An 18,241-nucleotide genomic window follows, 5' to 3' on the forward strand; every position below is an offset into this window, starting at 1 on the left:
TGTGGACCAGAGAATCGGCACTCAATTGAAATGGGCAAGCACAGGTGCTGTATGCAAGCGATGCCGTAACTCGTCAAATGTCTTTTGTTGTTCGTCCGTCCAGGTGAATGTGACATCATCCCGGGCAATAAGTGTCATTGGAGCGTCAATGCGCGAAAAGGTTTCAATAAACCTGCGGTAATAGGCGCAGAGGCCCAAGAAACGGCGAACTGTCTTCTTGTTACATGAAGTAGGACATTAGGTGACGGCTGATGTTTTGGCAGGATCGGGACGAACACCTCGATGGCTGACGACGTGGCCCAGGAACAGGAGCCCATCATAGCCGAAGTGACACTTTTGCGGTTTGAACGTGAGGCAGGCAGATTTGATAGCCCGTAGCACCGCGAAGAGACATTGGAGGTGTTCCTCGAACGTTGGCGAAAACACAACAACGTCGTCCAGGTAGGCTAGGAGCATCTGCCATTCCAAACCAGATAGAACTGCGTCCATCATTCGCTGAAATGTCGCTGGAGCGGAGCGCAGTCCGAAAGGTAGGGCGTTCAATTCATAAAGTCCAGCGGGCGAGACAAACGCTGTCTTCTCGCGATCACGTTCATCGAATTCGATCTGCCAGTAGCCGCATTTAAGATCAAGCGAGGAAAAGTAGCGCGCGTGGCGCAGCCGGTCTAATGAATCATCAATGCGTGGCAGAGGGTAGAAGTCTTTTTTGTGACCTTATTGAGTTTACGATAGTCCACACAGAACCCTAAACTTCCGTCTTCTTAACGAGGACAACAGGTGAAGCCCAGGTTCTCCTCGACGGCTGTATGACGCCGTCATTTAACATCTCGTCTACCTGTTGAGCAATGACTTCGCGTTGCCGCGGTGACACTCGGTAGAGGTTCTGTCGGACTGGTCGGGTGCGGTCGTCGGTTATTAGGTGGTCTTTGGTCAGAGGCGTCTGTTTAACCGCGGAGTAGCCCGACGAGTCTGTTCTCTGCCGCGGATAGAGCAGGATTCACATCAATGTCGAAGTTGGGCGTTTGGCTGGCAGACGTGTTGGTCTCAAGAACAAAGCAGTCGTGGGCTGCTTCTGCAACACCTTCAAAGTAGGCTACCGTGGTGCCTTTAGCGATGCGTTGACGTTCGTTCCCGAAGTTCGTAATCAGCACGTGCGCTAGACCATTCGTCAGATGAACTATTCCGCGTGCAACACAGACTCCATGATGTAACAGAAGCTATATGTTCGGTTCATCAACGCCGACAGCGCAGGACTGGCCATCGCACCTGACTGTGACGAGAGCAGACGAACGTGGCGGCATGGATACATCCGCGTCAACGATGCGTAAAGGTGCGAGGCGTCGTTCAGAGTCAGCGGTCATTGTTGCAGGCGTCGAAAACGTGCCAGTACGCGAGGAACATAAATAATGGCTCCATGCTCACGTAAAAAGTCCATGCCGAGTATGAGGTCCTTGCAGCAGTGCGGCAGGATAACAAAAACGGCTGCAAAGACTGACTCGGCGATGGTTACTCGGGCAGTGCACCGTCCGATCGGTGTCATAAGGTGACCGCCAGCAGTACAAATTTGTGGCCCCAGTCATTCAGGTTTCACCTTTGAAAGCCGATCTGCGAAATTCTTGCTTATTATTGAGAAGTCTGCTCCGGTGTCTAACAAAGCGGTCACTGGGCGCCCGTCGACGAGAACGAGAAGGTGGGCGCTAACAACGTGATCGGCTTGAGATTGATTAGGAGTTTTGGGTTTATGAGGCGGCGGCGGCATCGTAGTCACAGCATCGGGCTGAGTCATCGCAGGGGGGGGGGGTCCTCGTGGAGTGATTCAGTTCCCCTAACGGTATGGATGGATGGATGAAATCTAGGAGCGTCCCGTTTGAAATGGGGTGGTAGGAGTAGTTATCATGCTCATTTTTCTCCCTATATCTTAATTATTGATTTAGATTGATTACCTAAACCATCATTCTAATAAAATTTCGTTTCTACATTACTAACCTTATGTCACTTCTCTGCTTTTAAGCCACCAATTTTCCAGTCGCTTTTTGCTAGTTTCCACCGCCAGTTCATTCATCCGGCCACTGGTATCCCTAAACCCCAGAGCTTCAGGAACAGTTACTGCGCCTGCATCAATTTTCTGATGGATACCATTACATTCCAGTATAATATGGTCAATTGTTTCACTGGAGTTACCACATACAGCAAATGCGTCATCTTCATTGTTAAATTTCTTTTTGTCGCTGCGTGTTCTAAGGCACCCTGGTCTAGCTTCAAAACGTAGGGCACTGCCTCTTGAGTTATGCCTCTTCAGGGCCCTCCGAGCAGATTCACCTGGCGACAGATAGCGGAAATATTGTAAACATGTATAATAGTGTGTTTAAAGCTTGCTGTGCTTGTTGTTTCAGTGGCGTGGTGAACTGCCACCACTTACCTCAGCACTAAACGAGTAAAGCATCTGTTCGAATCCTGTAAAAGTAACTTTTCAAAAGAAATTTTGTTTTAACCGCAACATTAATATAAGCTACCAAGATCATTCCTGGGGAGTGTTTCCCTTAAGGTTGCAATATGTAGTGTTTTTATTCATAGCCGCAAAATCAGCTGTGAACAACGTCACGAGGTGATAGCATGATACTGGTAACACTAATCAATTACCTTCGCCGTAATCATTTCCTGCCTTCAGTGAGTGTATGTTACCTTTAGATTGCGCTCAGAGACAGCTTTTGGTAACTATATATCGCCGTTTAACCTGCTGAGAGGCAGTCAGCTAGGAGAAAGAAGTTGCGGGACCCTACCGTTGTGGTGACGGAATTACGCGTCTTCGGGACACCGATTCCATTCGTCAGCAACCTGCCCCGCTGAGGTCGCCGCCTTCAGTTTCCCCGGCGTGGGCATGGCGATCGGCGCTTTGGCGCATCATCAAAATCACGGCGGCTAGGCTACGAGTAGCGCGCGGGACGAGACTGTGTACGGTCGCTCGAAGAGGTTGCACGGGTTGCTAGGTATTTTTCGATTTCTGGAGGGCGTTCGCAGACCCGGGGACGAGGGAAATCACGAAAAAAAACCCCGAAGACCAAGCTCACAGTATGGACAACGACGGTACAACTGGCCGGGTTCTCCGCAGTGGTGGCAAAGCGGCCGTTTGCGAGGAGTACGCTAGACGTCTGCCTTTCGAACCGGTTGCTGCATGACGAGGCTCTGCTGGGATGGCGGCTGGTAGGAAGGTTGCTAGAACGGTGGCTTCAGAACGGGCGGCGGCTGTGATTCGAAACGAAGTTGTTGCGCTGGAGGCACTGAGACCGACGAAGTGCCGCTGCGTAGTTCATAGAACGTGGCTCCGACAGTGATTCGGGCGGTGAAAATGTTTGACGGATTTCTTCACGCACGGGTTCGGTGACAGCAGCGGCACTCGGGTTAGGCGATTCAAGATTAAACGTAAGGAGTTCCTCGCGAACTACCTCGCGGATCAACTCACGTAGAGAGTGATTTTCAGTGGACCCGTACAATGCGGCCAGATTGCTGAAGGGCTGACCACAGGCAGACTCCGTGCGCCGGCATCGTTGCTGCAGGGCTCGCTCAATGAGGGTAGCTTCATTGATGAAGTCCGCGACGGTTTGAGGCGGATAGCGAACCAGACCAGAGAAGAGGGGTTCTTTTACGCCCTGCAATATGTGGCGCAACTTCGCTGATTCCGTCATGTCGGGGTCAGCCAGTCGGCAGAGACGGGTCACGTCCGCATCGAGCATGGCCACGCTCTCGTTAGGTAGTTGCACACGAGCTTCTAGGAGGCGGCGTGCGCGATCAGGGCGGTCGTGGCTGGCAAAAGTGTCCCGCAGCTGCTGGTGAAAAGAATCCCAGCTTTGAAGACTGGCCTCCCTATTCTCATACCACATTTGAGCGCAGTTCTCAAGGGGGAAATATATATTGAAGGTGAAAGTCTATTTTTGAATCAAAAAACAACGTACAAGAATATACAGCGAGAGGTCCCATGGTACAAGACCGCAGGTGGGACCTCCCATTGGCAGCTTCTGAGCAGGGCTCCACTTATTGAACTGCGCCACTCGCTCGAACTGATCGCTCCAGTCGTCGACATCTTCCCCAGTACCGCCATGAAAACTGGGGGCATAGGAGGCTGCTGAAGCAGCAAATGATGTTGAATTGCCTGGGTCATTGCAGAAATCTTGGACTGCTGGTGGGCTGGCGCTGGTTCAGGTAGAGGAGCAACTTCCAGCGTCAGACCCCGGAGGTGACGGCTGCAGCGATGAACGGGTGTAGACACGAGCAGAAGCCAGTTGGGACTCGATGAGCGGCTACGGCAGGCCCGAGACATGGAGGTCAAGGCCACCAGTGTCACTTAGCCGTTTAGGCCAGTAACCAGAAGGTTGGGTTTTAATGGGGGGCTGAGCTAGCAGGCACAGGAGAGCAGGTCCAGAGCGCCAAGAGACAGCTGCCAACTTCAGCCTCTGCTAATCGAACGCCACGGGGCCACTTCTTCAAGTCCGCGCACGAGACTCTCGATGAGCAGCAGCCTAGTGGCAGCTGTTGCACAGGCTACAATATATACATATATATATATATATATATATATATATATATATATATATATATATATGCCCTATTTCGCTGCACGTTGAGGAAGACAACGATCAGCAACAGCGACACAGAAGAAATATGGATCTGCAGCAACGGTAGTCAGAACGCGAACAAGGCAGACGAAGAAGACTCACTGGGACGCGACTATCATGCTGGTTAATCTCATTTTTTATTTAGTGAGAACCGCTCCCACGTGTTTACAAAATTACGAACAAGAGCTGCATGGTGACGTGGGCAATCCTTAAGCAGAAGCTTCAGGACTTGTTCGGGTAGCTCATTGGTCGGGCTCTCGAATCAAAAACGAAACTTTCTTCTCGTATCCGATCCTCCACGGAGACCTACCTTGCAAACATTCAAGACGTGCTTGCGTTATGTCGCAAGATCAACAGCTCCATGACGGAAAGTGACAAGGTAGGGCATATCCTCAAGGGTATCGATGATGATGCTTTCAACATCCTGTTCTGCATGCATTGCTCCACCGTCGACTCATTACTTCAAGTCTGTCGAAAATTCGAATATTACCATCGCTTTGAACGCCTTCAAAACACAGCAGCTACATCTTCCTGCGATGATGAGGCTCCTTTGCAACAGCCGTCTTGTCCCGCGAACATGACTCGGTTCGTCAGGAAAGAACTAGAAGGATTAGCTCCTGCACCACCTACGTTTTCGCTCCTGATACCGCGGACGTGATACAGGCCGTAGTTCGCCAGGAACGTGCCAACGTCGGCCTCTCCTCCAGCCCCGTGCTGCCCACGCCACCATAGCACCCTGTTCCAGAAGTGTCTGCTGCTACCGCCAGCCAGGCTTCCTCACGTCGCCACCTTAGCGCAATCCCGCAGAGTAGCGCACTTCAGATGCCAGGCCAATTTGCTTTATTTGCACTAGAGCCAGGCACTCTTCGCGTTATGCCGTAGCCGTACCGTCATCTCCCCTCGCGCCTATACAACGCCGGCAGTCGATACAACTATGGACCTCGACGCTTCCCTGCCCAACCAAAGAAGCCCCGCTTATGATAGACCAGAACACTTTGTTCCTCAAGTGTATGAGCCTCGTAACGAAACCCTCGATCCTGTTCACCGGTACCTCCTCGCAGCTTCTCTCCATCATACGCCGGCGCCTGCTCGTAAAACTAGCGAGGGCAGCGCCCTTGAGTGACGCCGCACTGTCGACCAGGACTGCCAACTCGGTACTGACCTCCGCAGCCAGACGTAACCTGATTGATCTTCTTGTGGTCGAAGTCCCAGTTTCTGCCCTTAAAAACCTTATGCAAAATTGCTGCCATCTATCGGACCTTCAGCGAACGCGACGCCATGTTCAAGGGCTCAGTGCGTCGGCTGCGTTTACGGCTGCTGCCGTCGCGTTACCTGCGTCTGCTTTGTGCTGTGATTTTCGTGTTCGTTCACATTCAAAGCAAAAAATTACGGTATAATAGACGATTGACTTCTCCATGCTGCCTACATTTCAATTTTACTTCGTGAAGTGATACTGCACTGCCAAAACTTCTTGCGAACGGTGGTAACTACGAATGGCCAAACCTTCGTTGTTGCTCCGGGGCATTCCTTAATACGCTACTCAAATGCGCGTCCATGAAAGTGTAAAACATATTGATGTGGCTTCATGGTGTAAAACATGTCTGCGATGTCATTACGCGTACGCCAAGGTGCTAAATGTTGTTTCTTTTTTTTTTCTTTAATATATGACTGATGCCTAATAAACACTGTGCTCTGATGGACCTTCACAGTTCCCAGTGAAGCGCTTGCACTACTGTTCCCATCCTCTGTCCGATTGTTTAGCGGCTGCTGTATCTCGTTACCGTGTAATCAACCATATATACAAGATCCCATATTCTATATGTTACTGGCTGAAACCCCCAACTACGGGGAATTTGCCGGCGAAACGCGACAGGTCAACGACGTGATTCCGTGCTCGCTCATACTCCTCAGATATGTAGCTCCTGTTGCCGTCACATCGTCCTTCTATTTCGTGAAAATCAATACATAGCAGATTCTGCTGCCTGCGAAGTAACATAGCAGAGGTCTGCCTTATACCCAGACGCAATGTCAAGCTCCTTCGTGGACGCGTATACGAGCAGTGCTTTGTGCAATGCGCATGTTTTACAACAAAGTCTTTCTCCTCTCCAATACTGCATTTTTTTTTCTTTCCGTAATGCTTGACGGAATTGCAATATGTCAATTGTTTTTCATTGTCCATGTCAGGGATGAGCTCAGTAATGAAACAGAGTGGGTGGAGGGGGGGGGGGGAACGCGGTTGAGTGGCTTCTTTGCTTGTGTATATTGAACGAAAAAGCTAATCGCACTGCGTTCTCATGCAATATTTGACACTAGCGACATCCTTCACGAAATCGTTCTGCGATAAAGTAGTGAACGTATACGGGCTGTCTAATGTTATATGGCGGTTTTCTTTGTATAGCTGTCGAACATATTTTGCAAAGTCCGCATTTATGGGGCGTCCAGTCAGTTGAAACCTGAAGGAATACAAATGTTTTCAGTGTGGAGCTGTGATGCATGGTTTTTTTTTGCCATATGGCAAAATAGCAAATAATATTTGCCAGCAGTAATTCAAGGAAGTATTGGAATGTACCAAGCCCTGTATATACAGAAAATGTGATGCATGCATGTATAGGGCTGGGTACATTCAGAAAAAGTAAATTTGGAAGACATGTGCGCGCTCATTCTTGCTTTCAGTGCTATAGCCGCAGTAGGAAACCACACTGCTAAGCGCGGTAAGGCTCGCTACAAACAATATTGATCTGTGGATAGTGCAAAAGGGTTGGAAGTTTCAATCCCTACATCATTAAACGAAGAAACGGCATTATTCATTATGGATGGGAGAAAAGAAAATTGGCGTGGCCGAAATTAAGGTATAACTCCTTTTCAATGCACCTCATACAACTCGCAATAAAAAATCTCGCTCTAATAACAAAAAGCACACAGGGTGGTGATCGCCATCACTATGGCAACAACAATCATGTGAACTCGCGGTAGACGAGAGCAGCTAAACGGTAGGGGGAGTTGCTGCCAGTATACACTCTGAGTCATTTCTTTTACAAGTGGTGTTCTGGAAACGCATCTCAGCAACTGAAGCCTGGCCGTTGTTGACTACATTCAATTCATCGATGAATCGAATGCGTAAAGACGTTAGAATGTCGCGCTGGAATTTAAGAGAGCAGTCTGGCGTCCTTGAAGTGCCGAAATCTGTTCTATCTGAATACTTGGACGTATACATACGGGCGAAATCTGTTGACAGCTTGTATGCATGAAACCTTAAAAGCTGAGATGCATTGGCGCAACAAGGAAATTGGGAACAACACTCTTGCACATCTTTTATGCGAAAAGGCAATGCACAGTCTGTCTACAGGCAAATTTAACACATCGTGGGTGATATATTTCGTCTGCCTTAGCACCGGGTACTGATTTGCAATCTTCCAATGCACGCTAGATAAGAAATTTTACAAATTCAGGCGCTCCGTTGATCAAAAGTGCGCCTAGCGCGACAACCACGCGAGAGCAGATTAACGCAAGCTTCGAGAAAAAAAAAAAAACCTCAAGGAATGTAACTTGATGCTTCTTTTCTTCTACACCCTTATTTTATTTTGCGTACAACAAGGGTCACAACAATAAGTCGATATTACCGGCAACAACAAGCATTTACGCAGCCCGCTGCGCAACCCCCTATGCCGCTTGCCGCTCCTCAATGCAGCTACCCTTGAACATTGCGAAAACGCGCACGGCGGCCGACAGGTGGCAGCAATTTCGCATAAGGTTTATTGACACCGGTGCCCACATTTCTGTTCTGAGCTCCTCAGTCAGCCGACGCCTCAAGAAAGTTCTCACACCCGTTACCTCATCTACCATTCGTGTTGCTGATGGCAACACAGCTACTATGATTGGTATGTGTGCCATTGGTATTACCATTGCCGACCGCCACATCCCTGTGTTATTTACAGTCCTCACATGTAACCCTCAAGACGTCATATTAGGACTCGACTTTTTAACTGCACATTCCGCTCTTTTTGACTGTTCTTCCGGACTGATTGATTTAGACCTGCCGCTCTGTCCTGACAACACAACTCCTGAAACTTAACGCTCCGTCTCCGATCCACTACATTTATTCGCCTACCACCAGAAGCCGCAGTGTATATGTGATCATGTCTTCTTTTCCCTCGATCAGTTTCGGATTGCGACTACGTTATTTATCCCATAACCGACGTGACTCTTCAGCGTAGCATCGCTCTCCCGCACAATATAGTGCATGTAGCGAATAACTACTTGTATTCTAGTCCTGAACTTCAGCACTTTCGTGCAAGATCTTCCTAAGGGCAATTCTCTCGCCGAACTGACCCAACTGTCTGAGTTTATTGTGGCTGCTCTTTTACCTAACCCTATTGTTTCAGTGTCGACATGACCTGCACTGTCCCCACCTCAGGGGGGCCGCATATCCTGAGTGGTTGCTCCTGGCTTGCGCCCTGATCATGCTAAACCGATTCCGAACCTTCTGACTTCGTACAGTGATATTTTTTATTTTTTGTGAACGGCCCTTGACTCAAACGTCACTCGTTATTCATCACATCGATACCGGAGACGCCAGCCTAAGTAACAGACGACATTACTGAGTCACCATTTTAGCAAAGAGAATTTTACTACGGCTATGCTTAGGAAAACGAATACATCTTTCTAAAACAACCTTACTAGAAACACTTTTGCGTGCTCTTTCATCAACACTACATGTTTTTTGGAACCAGAAACTCGAGTATTATTCTTGTCCTCCTGGGCAGTAAAAAAGCACCCTTAGGATGAAGGAGTGCTACCTCATCATCTATATTTACATTGCAAACAACATCTACACATCTGATGCGTGTACCCTACTGCTAGAGGTAAAAACCTGCAGAGAGAATACTAGCAATTATTCCGCTGGCTAGCAGGCTATGCTTTGACTACAACCGATGGCGTTACAGAAATATTTCGAGCACTATCTCTGTAAACCTTGCCTTTTTTAAAAATAGGTTTGCCCTAATTACTGCATTCCTTTGAAACAAAACACCAAAGTAAGTGAAATTCAGTGGGTAAACTAACATTCTTTTTTTAAATGGCGAGGCATTGAACTACGAGCGCTAGTGGTTTTGCCTACTCCTGTACGTAACGATTAAAAAACTACAGGCAGGAATCAACAGCCCCAAAATGCATATTGCTTAGTAGCCAGCCATGGTCTATATATGTATATATATATATGGTTTGGGACTGTTGATTTGTGTTTGTAGTTTTTATTGTAATGCCGCGAAGTCTTCAAAACTGTATTTGTTGTTTTTTAAGAGCCGCCGGCATACCGCCTTATCACTCTGATTCTGGATCGCGTATCAGTTCTGTATTCTTTGTCAATGCCCGATGTCGCGCGTCGCACCTTTCTCAGTTCCGTTGTAGCGCAAGGTGCACCGAGATCTGTCTCGAAGATTCCGGCCACTCGTGTGTCTTTCTACGATGTTCCAGATTGTGCTGGTAGCAGTTTGCGATGTTAGCTAGATTGTTCCGAGCAGCCTTTAAATTGAGCGTTGACCAGTGTGACGGGCATTCCTTGTTCGACGATCGACGAGCACGGTTGTTGCTATCGCCGCCGCAGAGTTACTTAGTTCTTTGCGGGCGCAAGTCAGCCCAATAAAGAGTTTCTTCAGTGCAATCATCGACTCTTCGTTTGTGTCATCGACCTTGTCACCACCACGTGACATCTGGTGGAGGTGCTGCCCTTGATCCTTCAAGCGAAGACCCCTGACTTGTTCTTGTCGCCCTGGGGGACCAGCCAACAGGTCGCCGAGCCAGCCACCGACTTCAAGGGCTACACCCCTAACACGGTCTGCTGCCTGACCCCGGAAGGCATCAAATTTTGAAATGGACCAGTCAACAGCACCAGTCGTCTTCGTGCAGCCCAGGGAGCCCCCGATCTTCCTAGGATTGCCCAGTGAAGATGCGGAAGACTGGATGGACCTTTTCAACCGTGTGGCTGAATTCAACGGCTGGAACGACGCCGCGAAACTCCGGCAAGTCTACTTTGTTCTTCAAGGACGTGCCCGAGTTTGGTTCGAAAATCGTGAGGGAGCTATGAAGGATTGGGAGATTTTCAAGGAAGCGTTTTTGACTGCCCTTGCCAGTTCTGTCCGAAAGGAAAGAGTTCTGGCACTCCTCCAATCAATAGTTCAACTCCCTAACGAGCCAGTCCTGGCATACATTCAGGAGATGAAGCGCCTCTTTAGCCGCGCCTACCCTAACATGACCGTAGGTGAGAGAGTCAAATTTTTAATGCGAGCCGTTAAAGAATCGCTTTTTCAGGTCTTGTCTGCAATCCGCCAAAAACCGTGGCGGAATTTGAAACGAAAGCGTCTACCATTGAGAAGACGTTGGATACCCGAATGCGCCACTACGAGTGACCGTTCAGCTGGACTACTCAAGCCACTACCACAGCGTATCTGCAAGCGTATAGAACCTTCGGGACCTCATGCGGGAGATCGTGCGAGAGGAGTTCCGTCGATTGATGCCATCATCGCAGCAACCCCAGGTGGCGACGCTCGAGGGCGTCGTCCGTGAAGAAGTCCAGCAGGCGCTGGGCGTTCCTAAAGCGACGGCTGCGATTGTTCCAGCGCAAGAGGCAACAGCGATGAACTACGCTGCTGCATTACGTCGCCCTGTGCCCGATGTGATGACTTTCCGAGCCCTCGCCGCTACCGTCCTGTTCCTGAAAACCGCCCTTGGTCCCCGCCTGCCAAGCCTACCAACGACCCTCAAGCCCCAGGAAGTGCGACGCCTGGAGGACAGCAAACTACCGGCCATTATGCTTTCACTGCGGTGAGGCCGGCCACATTCTGCGCTACTTCCCGTACCGACGAATCGGTCTCCGCGGATTTGCAGTCGACGCTCCACGACCACGCCCATGTGAACGACCGCATGGAATCGACAACTATCTGCATAGCGGTAGGATTGCGCCACCAAGCCGTCGGTTCAGGTCTCCATCGCCGTACAGAGCCCGCTTTGCGTCGCCAAGCCCTAACTACAATGAGACTGTGCGCGGAATATCTCCAAGCCCACGCAGGGGAATAAGCAACTTTTGGAGGTGAGGTTCGTACAGAGCCCGCTTTGCGTCGCCAAGCCCTAACTACAATGAGACTGTGCGCGGAATATCTCCAAGCCCACGCAGGGGAATAAGCAACTTTTGGAGGTGAGGTTGCTCAACGACGAAAAGACGAACATCCTCCGCCGCCGACGACCACTAACGACGACACAGCCATTTAACCGCCACTCCACACGACGACATCGACTACAACACGACCAGAGTGCAAGCCGACAGAGCCGCCCAGTGAAGTAACAACGGTATGCTCCGGCCGTGACATGAAGAAACGACGGAGCCGAGATCGAGCACCAAGACCCACGTGCAATGTGAGGACGCGAACAAGTGACCTTGAAGTTGATGTTGACGGTCGCAGCGTCACTGCCCTAGTAGACACCGGAGCTGACTATTTAGTCATCAGTGGGCCGTTAGCCTCTCATCTCAGGAAAGTTACAAGCCCTTGGGATTGGCCCGCTGATTCGCAACGCAGGTGGCAATCTGATTACTCCGTCGGGACGATGTACTGTAAGAATTACCGTAAATGGGCGCACTTACCCCACCAGCTTTGTGGTCCTGCAGCAGTGCTCCCGCGACGTGATTTTAGGCATTGACTTCCTAAATAAACATAGGACTATCATCCACCTGCGATCTTAGCTCATCAAGCTCTCTGTAGACAAAGCCATTCCTGCTACGATGACTTCGACGCAACACATCGCTCTAAACGTCCTCGATGGAGAATTGACCGTGCCGCCGCTATCAAGCGTCGCAGTCTGCTTAGGTAGTGCAAACATCGAAACCACTGAAGGCATCGTTGAAGGAAATATCCAATTGCGCATGGAACAAGGGGTCGGCATCGCAAGAGGCATCGCGAAATTCCGGAGAGGTCAGGCTCAGGTGTTGGTAACAAACTTCACCGAAGAATACCGGTATCTCAAAAAGGGCATGACGATCGCTTTTCTTGACGAATTAGAGGTTCTTAAAGATGAATTCGCCCTCCACGACCAAACCCTGGAAGACGCACCGGATTAATTCCGTCAGCCCACATTTGACATCAACCCGGCATTGGCCCACAGCAGGAAAGACCGGATTCTCAGTCTTCTTCGAAGCTGCGGGGAGTGCTTCTCATCATCATCGAAGGTACGACAAACACCACTGGTCAAGCTCAGCATTATAACGGACGAACCCGCCCGACCTCTGCGCCAAAGCCCCTATCGTGTATCGCCGCGAGAACGCCAGACCATACGCGATAAAGTTGAGGAAATGCTGCGTGATGACGTAATCCAGCCATCGAAGAGCCCCTGGGCGGTACCAATCGTTTTGGCGAAGAAGATAGACGGCACACTTCACTTCTGCGCTGATAACCGCCGCTTGAATAGCAAACTAAGAAGGATGTCTACCCGCGTCCCCGCATCGACGACACTCTCGACCGGCTCTGCAATGCAAGGTACTTCTCATCGATGGACCTGAAGAGCGGATATTGGCAAATTGAGGTCGACGAAAGAGATCGCGAGAAGACCCCATTCATCACATTGGACGGTCTTTTTGAGTTCAAGGTGATGTCATTTGGCCTCTGCTCCGCACCAGCCACATTTCAACGAGTAATGGACGCAGCCGTGACAGGCTTAAAGTGGCAAATTTGTTTGGTATATTTGGACGACGTTGTTGCCTTCTCGTCAAACTTTGAAGACCACCCAAAACGACTGCAGACAGTGCTGGAAGCCATCAAGTCATCGGGACTAACGCTAAAAGCAGAGAAGTGTGACTTCGCCTACGAAGAACTGCGGTTTCCAGATCACATCGTTAGCAAGGATGGTATTCGCCTAGGCCCGGAGAAAACAGCTTCAATCGCACAATTCCCACCACCTGCCGCCAAGAAAGCTGTACGCCAATTCCTTGGGCTGTGCGCTAATTATCGACTTTTTGTCAGAAACCTTTCGCGCATCGCCGAACCGTTGACGCAGCCTACAAATGTTAACGTACCTTTTAAATGGGAAGCGCGGCAAGGAGAAGCCTTTGACGAACGCAAGTGCCGCCAGCAGTGCCCTCCTGTACTTGGCCACTTTGATGAAAACGCCGTGACAGAAATTCACACTGACGCGAGCAGTGTGGGCCTAGGAGCCGTTCTCGTCCAGAAGAGTGCCGGACTGGAGAAAGTGATCGCCTATGCTAGCAGGTCCCTCACAAAAGGCGAAGTCAATTACTCGACGACCCAGGAGTGCCTCGCGATAATCTGGGCCACCTCTAAGTTTCGTCCATACCTATACGGCCGACCATTCAAGGTGGTAAGCGACGATCACGCGCTCTGATGGCTGGCTAATTTGAAAAATCCCTCTGGCCGCCATGCCAGATGGAGCCTACAACTTCAAGAATTTGACTTGACTGTAGTAAGTCCGGCGGGAAGCACTCCGATGCAGACTGCTTATCACGCGCTCCCGTCGACGCTCCCCCGAAGGACGATGAAGACGACTCCTTTCTGGGACCGGTAAGCGCCAGCAGTTTCGCAGAACAGCAGTCATCAGACCCTGAGCTTAAAGCGCTAGCCGATTACTTAGCTAGAAAGACCGCTTCCCCTCTTGATGTGTTCAGGCGACATTTATCTTCGTTCGCGTTAAGCCATGGCCTCCTCGTGAAGAACTTCGCACCCAACAGGACTGCACAACTTTTTGTAGTGCCTAAAAACGTCCGGCAGGAAATTCTGCAGGCGTTGCATGATGAGCCCATAGCAGGCCATCTCGGATTTGTACGCAGGTGTTTAAGTTGCTTTGTTTTCGAACATCGAGGCGATGTTTTCTTAAGGGGGAGTAATGCCACGAAACCTTCAAAATTTTATTTATTGTTTTGTTTTTGTTTTTTTAACAGCCGCCGGCATACGGCACTCTGATTCTGGATCGCGTATCAGTTCTGTATTCTTTGTTTGTTAATGCCCGATGTCGCGTCGCACCTTTATCAGTTCCGACTACCTGCCGAAGTTGCCAAGAACGTGAAGACATGTCGTGAGTGCCAACGTCTCAAGACGCCGCCTATCCGACCTATAAAACTACTAAACCCGATTCCGCCGCCAGGCCTGCCCTTTCAACAAATTGGGATGGATCTCCTCGGCCGCTTTCCTGCTTCGTCTATGGGTACCAAATGGATTATCCTGGCCACTGACTATCTTACCCGTTACGCCGAAGCAAAAGCACTACCAACTGGTACTGCGGCAGAAGTCGCCAAATTTTTTATCGAACAAATTCCTTTGCGACACGGCGCCCCAGACGTGCTCATCATGGACATGGCAACGGCGTTTACAGCATAGTTGACGCAAGCCATCTTGGAATACAGTCATACAAGCCATCGACGATCAACTGCGTACCATCCCCAGACCAATGGCCTTAAGGAGCGCCTGAACAAAACAATTGCGGACATGATCGCCATGTACACAAGACCTGGGACGCCATCTTGCCGTACGTGATCTTCGCGTATAACACGACATTCCAGGAGACGACCAGAGTGACCCCGTTCAAGCTTGTGTACGACAGGGAGCCAACGACGACGCTTGACGCAATGCTTCCGCGCGTAACCAACGAGGAAAACCTTGAAGTCGCCGCCTACCTGCAGCGTGCAGAGGAAGCCCGACGACTCGCACGGCTGTGTATTGAAGACCAACAGCGCATCGACAGCCGACGATACATCTAACGACGACGCCACGCAGAGTAGAATCCAGGAGACCAGGCGTGGGTTTGCCACCAATTCGCTGTCCCGCACTAAATAAAAAGTTATTGCGTCGATACTTTGGGCCCTATAAAATCATTCGCCGCGTCGGACCGCTGGACTATGAAGTCATTCTCGACGGAACGTCAGGATAACAACGGCGACGCGAACGCCCAGAAATTATACATGTACGACTGAAGCCATATTACGCGCGTAAAAAAATCTGTGGTTTTTAAACTTTGCATTGTTTATGTTTAAGTTGCTTTGTTTTCGAACATCGAGGCGATGTTTTCTTAAGGGGGAGTAATGCCACAAAACCTTCAAAATTTTATTTATTGTTTTGTTTTTGTTTTTTTAACAGTCGCCGGCATACGGCACTCTGATTCTGGATCGCGTATCAGTTCTGTATTCTTTGTTAGTGCCCGATGTCGCGTCGCACCTTTATCAGTTCCGTTGTAGCGCAAGACGCACCGAGATCAGTCTCGAAGATTCCGGCCACTCGTGTGTCTTTGTGCTATCTTCCAGCTTGTGCTGGTGGCAGTTTGCGACGTTATCTAGATTGTTCTGAGCAGCCTTTAAATTGAGCGTTGACGAGTGTGACGGGCATTATTTGTTCGGCGTTCGACGAGCACGTTTGTTGATATCGCCGCCGCCGAGTTGCTTAGTTCTTTTGCGGGCGCAAGTCAGCCCAATAAAGAGTTTCTTCAGTGCAATCATGGACTCTTCATTTGTGTCATCGACCTTGTCACCACCACGGGACAATATATATATATATATATATATATATATATATATATATATATATATATATACAGATATTGTCACGTGGTCGTGAAAAGTTCATTGACAAGGTATATATATATAATGTATACAGCTCAGCAAGCTTGGCTCTAACCTGTTTCCCGGCACTCTGTAGCACAACTTGACCATCGTGCGAAAGAGCCTAACAGTTGTCCAGAGGTTGGAAATCATTAAGAAAATAGGCGTTTCCGCATTATACAGCTCAAGCAGCCGAGAAACCAAATAAAGGCATGCTAGGGGTAGATTCGGGGGCTGTATACACACATTATAATGGGTTTTATTGATCTTCGAGCAGGTTTCCTTGTGTACCCGAAGATTCTTGAAGGAAGAGCAGACGACGGCATTCTGCTTCTGCACATTCGCGAAGACCTAATACTAAGACTCGAGAAGGCTTCCATACTGGCTGAGGATTTCTTTATCACATCATCAAGCGGAGACAGGACACAAACGGCACAAGTAAGCTTCTTGTTACTTTAACATTCATGACATGTTTTACATCGGTTATTGTTTTATTCTTATTTATACACTACTTCAATTATACAAACAGCTATGGTGCAACATTTTTGTGATAACAAAATTCATGGCTAAATATCTGAACGCTTCATTGGTGAAATAGTTTACCTATGTGGAATGAGTGGCCTTCCACTCTTTCGAGACTCAAAAAGAACCGAAGGCCGCAAAGGGAAGGCTTCGAAGGGATATTCAGCCCAGAGAAAGCTTCTTGTGACAAAAGCGGTGTATAAACGCCGGTCATCAGTAATATATAGGCAAATAAACAATATATTTTGGATAAGTTGCGTAAAGCAAGGACTGATCTGTATGTGAACAATTATTGCAATCAGCGTGCGCATATGTGCGTTGGGCTTCCATAATACTATATCATTTCAATCTTCTAGTTAGCTTACGACGCACTACGGACGCTACTAAAGCTGCAGTGAGTATTGCTACAACACAGTCCGGATCAACAGGCGTACACATCTCATGCACAGTGAGTCACTCGAAAAAGCGTTGGCTAGTAACTCCAGCCTATAAACTGTGGGCTTAAAGCACATGAATAAACGATGCCTTCCGTTCGATACGGCCACTGCTTCAATGAACCTCTTTTGGCCTTGCTACGCGAGCGCGCAGAGGCCATTTCCAGAGTGCACCATTTCTTCGATCCACAAAGTGAGGTAGGCGGGAAGGGTGATAGAGAATAGTTGATTTGTTTTGCCACACTCAGTAAATCATGTGAAAAAGCATGGCTAAAAGCAGGCAACGCGCTACAGGCGCTTGGTGTGTGCCTTTATTTGTCCCTGTACATTGAAGAACTCTAGAGCACTTAGCAAAATCGAGAAGCATGAAGAAAACGATGTGAGAACCATGAGAAAATATTCCAAAATTCACTGCATGCAAGTACTAATTAGTAAATCATTAACTGAACATACCCCGATGAACGGTCAACCACTCTGAAGGCATAGTGATTGAAAATAAAATAAAGTTTCAAAATTTTCAAGTCGGTACATTCGTTCTTCGGTAATAATGAGTCGCTGACAGCCTGTCGCCATCTTTGAAAAGGTTTCTCTGTAAGTTTTACTTGTCACCTGCCACTACATACTCAAATGAATTTTCTTGCGCCAGATGCAGCTCTGGGCGAATTCTTGGCGAGTGGTGTCACTAGAGTCAGCGGCACCCCGTGGCGCGGAACATCAACTCCCCCCACCTCACCTCACCCCTGATCGCCGAACCATCACTTCTTTTGTACTCAACATTTCGGCTGAATTTCTTCGTATCCAACTCACTGGTTCACGTGGAAATATTTTTTATAAGCTCCCCATAACGAACTTGCCTGACAGGAAGTAATTCGACCTAATTACATCACATAGCTCACAACCTAACTAATAGTAACATTAGGAGCCGAAAACAACAAGCCGAAAAGAAAAGGGTATCGTATTTTGTTTTTTTCAAAAGAAACGTACACTTCTGAAAAACCTGGCAGAGAAACTGGTTTCCAACAGAATATTTTTCGAAATACGACCGTAAATATAAAGGGAAACATATAAAGCGTGAGAAATTGAAACTT

Source organism: Amblyomma maculatum, chromosome 11 (genome assembly GCF_055883805.1).
Source record: "Amblyomma maculatum isolate TAMU_Amacu chromosome 11, ASM5588380v1, whole genome shotgun sequence".
Lineage (NCBI taxonomy): Eukaryota > Metazoa > Arthropoda > Arachnida > Ixodida > Ixodidae > Amblyomma > Amblyomma maculatum.